This window comes from Mandrillus leucophaeus, unplaced genomic scaffold (assembly GCF_000951045.1).
Source record: "Mandrillus leucophaeus isolate KB7577 unplaced genomic scaffold, Mleu.le_1.0 Scaffold178, whole genome shotgun sequence".
Classification (NCBI taxonomy): Eukaryota; Metazoa; Chordata; class Mammalia; order Primates; family Cercopithecidae; genus Mandrillus; species Mandrillus leucophaeus.
In genome coordinates, this window is record NW_012101787.1 from 2,184,138 (window position 1) to 2,188,568 (window position 4,431).

Here is a 4,431-nt window from a genome sequence, read left to right on the forward strand (position 1 = left end):
CCCTGGTGACAGAGCAAAGATGATAGCTGTGCAGAGTGGGGAGTAGACGGGGCACCCTTGAGAAGCTGCCAGAGTTAAGTTAAGCCCACCTCCTCTGAGACTGGCTGTGTGAGCACAGACAAGACACTGAAGTTCTGTATTTCACATCCTGTAAAATAGGAATAGCAATATTTGCCATGCACGACCATGGTAAGGACTAGTAACTGTGTTAGAAGCACACGGCACACACCAGGATTTTAAAAAGCATTCGTGACTAATTTAGCTGGGGATGGTGGTGCATGCCTACGAGTCCCAGCTGCTTGGCAGGCTGAGGTGGAAGGACTGATTGATCCTGGAAGTTCAAGGCTACAGTGAGCTATGATGGCACCACTGCACTCAGCCTGGGCACCACAGAAAGACGCTATCTCTAAAAAAAAAAAGTGATTATTATTCTATTTCTGTATTTTACCTTCTCTATGCTATTGTACCAGGTGATTTCTAACAGGACCTGCAGACAGTTCGACAGGATAAACTACATTTTATGTGAAATAAAGCATGTTCAAAAAGCAAGGGGGCAGATGGTGGCTGAAAGAAACTCCACCTGAAACCGAGGCTAAGTTTATTTTCCCAGGTCCCTGCTACTAAGATCTCTAAGCTACAGGGAAAAAGTTAAACTCATCGCTAGATTTCCCTGCCTGCTCAAGACCACACCCCCACTGGCAGCTTAATTCTTGGTGAGGATGAAAAAACTAAATCTATACTTGCCTTGAAAAGCAAGTATAGATTTTCAAAATAGTATCCTGTTGCCAGCTAAAGCAAACAGAGCGGTTTCAACCCAGGAACTGACAGGCAGTGCAAAGGGGCAGATTGGAAGAGATTAAATATTTGTGCAAAAGCCCGTACCCCCCTTCACAAAGGGCTGCCTCTGTCTGACATAAAAGGCAAGGGATGCGGGAACTGAGAAGACGGCCTTGTCTTTCCAGAGGAAGGACTGTTTGGGGCCGGAGGAGGTGGAGAAGGGGAGAGAAAATAGCAGAGGAGGGGAAAAATCAGACGGGCACACGTCGCCTGGTCACTGGCCAGGCTGCTGTCATCGGCGGAGGCTGCACTTCGGACCCCTGCGGTGAAGCCAGGCCACGCGGGCTCAGGGGCAGACGGAAACAGGATGACTGGAGCTCTGAAGCTGCCAGCCCGTGATGGCAGAGAGACCAGAGAGAAGCCCGCTCCAGAACCCACTCTCTCAGCAGCGGCACCATATTAATTTGCAGGGAGGTGGGGGAGGGCAGAGGAGGAGAGGGGCGGAGCGGGGAGGGCAGGAGAGGGCGGGCTGGAACAGAGGCCAGGGAAGCAGGTCATGTGCACACCGCAGCCCAAAGGCCTCCCCGGGGGTGCCCAAGAGGAACTTTAGAGAAGGGAGATAAAATTGTAGTTTTCGACTCTGCTGACAGTCGATCAAAGCTACTTTCTGCTTCTGAAACATTTTAGTGGCTGCCAGGAACTTAGAATTTGGAAAAGAAAAAAGAAGAGGAAAGGAAAAAATCTACAATGGAGCAGTCTGTGCGGGCGATGGGGAGCTTGTTGATGAGAGTCTTTGAGGAATTGGGATTTTTCTGTGGACTTTGGAGCTCCTCAGGGGCTCACCACAAAGACCAACATGGGGCCGGCGGCGCAGCGAAAAACACCCTTAGGAGGCCCTTTGAACATAGCTCAGGTTACCACATTTCAGGAGAGAAAACGGGATGGACGGCCTGCGGTCCCTTGGACCAGTCGAGGGACAGGGCTGGAACCCTAGTTCCAAACCCTGGCTGCACAATGCAATCGTCAGGACACGTGAAAAAATGCAAATGCTGGCCGGGCATGGTGGCTCACGCCTGTAATCCCCACACTTTGGGAGGCCAAGGCAGGCAGATCGCGAGGTCAGGAGTTCGAGACCAGCCTGACCAACATGGTGAAACCCCATCTCTACTAAAATTACAAAAAATTAGCCGGGCATGGTGGTGGGTGCCTGTAGTCCCAGCTACTTGGGAGGCAGAGGCAGGAGAATGGGGTAAACCCAGGAGGCGGAGCTTGCAGTGAGCCGAGATCAGGCCACAGCACTCCAGCCTGAGCGACAAAGCGAGACTCCATCTCAAAACAAAAAACAAAAAACAGAAAACAGAAAAACAAACAAACAAAAAACATTAACCAGGCGTGGTGGCAAGGGCTTGTAATTCCAGCTACACAGGAGGCTGAGGGAGGAGAATTGCTTGAACCCGGGAAATGGAGGTTGCAGTGAGCTGAGATTGCGCCACTGCACTCTAGCCTGGGTAACAGAGTGAGACTCTGTCTCAAACAAAACAAAAAATGCAGATGCCAGACCTGGCTCACTTGAGTTAAATCAGTCTCCCTGAAGACGGGGTCCTGATGCAGATTTTTAAAAACTCCGCCACTGATTCTAATGCCCAGGCAAGGTCATGAACCCTGAGTAAGAGACCTAATGGGGCCCTGCTGAGGACAAGCTTCCCTTGGGCTGCGGTGCCCCATCTCTGCACTGGGTGATATGGTTTGGCTGTGTCCCCACCCAAATATCATCTGGAATTGTAACTCCTACAATTCCCAAATTTCCTGGGAGGAACCCAGTGAGAGGTAATTGAATCATGGGGAGTGGGTCTTTCCCAGGCTGTTCTCTGATAGTGAGTAAGTTTCATGAAATCGAATGGTTTTAAAAAGGGGAGTTTTCCTGCACAAGCTCTTTTCTCTTGTCTGCTGCCCCGTGACATGTGCCTTTCACCTTCCCCCATGATTGTGAGGCCTCCCCAGCCATGTGGAATTGTGAATCCATTAAACCTCTTTCTTTTGTAAATTGCCCAGTCTCGGTTATGTCTTTATCAGCATTGTGAAAATGGATTAATACACTGGGAAAAGAGCATTAGGGTCACCCACCTTCTGACTATGCCCTGAAGGCTCAGGAAGCCTTTCCCCTTCGATGGCTGAGAGTCAATCCAGGGACCTCAAGAGTGGAGCCTTGTCATCAGAGCAGACTGGGGACAATAGAGGACAGAACACACACAACGTTCAGCAAATATTTGAAGGTCAGGCATGGCGGCTCATGCCTGTAATCCCAACACTTTAGGAAGCTGAGATGACAGAATCTCTTGAGGTCAGGAGTTTGAGACCAGCATGGCCAACATAACAAGACTTTCTCTCTAAAAAAAAAAGCAAAAAATTAAAAGAATAAGCCAGGTGTGGTGATGCACACCTGTAGTTCCAGCTACTGGGGAGGCTGAGGCAGGAGGATCTCCTGAGCCCAGGAATTCCAGGCTGCAGTGAGCCATGATCCCACCACTGCACTGCAGCCTGGGCTAGAGTGAGAATCTATCTAAAAAAAAAAAAGAAAAAGAAAAAAGAAAAAAAAAAGCCCACCAAAACAGAACCAAAAAACCCCAAATATGTGAGTAACTGTGCCAGGCACTATGCTATGCAAATGATGAGTCTAACCAATTGGTTGATTCTGCAGCTCTGGGTTTTCCTGTAGACAGGAGCAGGAGAACAAGCCATACCCTGAGGTCTACAAGTGCAGAGACAGCAAAAGCACAGTTTCTGAAAAGATAAATCCAGGACTCTTCATGCGAATATAAAATGAACACATGTCAAACACTTTATCCGACTCATCAATTAATGAGGAAATCAGTAAGATCTTAATACCAGGTCTGAGAGATGTGAAAAGCTAGGTATGTAGAGGCAGTTTACAAAAGGAATGTTAGGGTATGATTACTGGCTTAGATACAAGCCAGTTAATGTCTTACAGGGAAATAAACTATACACTTTGGAGTTGTTTTTGTTTTTCCTGCCAGATAGAAATGACTTTCATCTCTACCAAGGAAAAATCTACAACTTAACACATAACTTCTCTAAGTCTAGGAATTTTAAACAACAGTTAACAGTGAGTTGAAGAAAGTGCTTCTGCCCCCATGTGACATTGAAAGGACATGCTGCCACCAATTTGCCTGATTTTCAAGTTTTTGACCATTTTCCTCATTTTTCTTTCTTTTTTTTAAGAGACAGGGTCTCACTGTCATTCAGGCTGGAGTGCGGTGGCGTGATCATAGCTCACTGTAGCCTCGAACTCACATATCAGTCTTCTGAGTAGCTGGGACTACAGTCACCTGCCACCACAACTGGCTGGTTTTTTAAAATTATTTTTCTTTGTAGAGATGGGGTCTTGCTATGTTGCTCAGGCTGATCTCAAACTCCTGGTCTCAAGTGATCCTTCTGCCTCAGCCTCCCAAAGTCCTGGGAATACAGGAGTGAGCCACCATGCCCAGTGGATCATTTTTCTTGAAAGAAAGAGAAAGATGGTGAGACCACAGGCCTAGAGAAGAAATAGGAAGGTACAAAGCACAAGAAAGGGCAGAATCGATGCAGCTACAAACAGATAAAGTGCAGGTCCTGTCTGGTTACGCTGGGCACTTG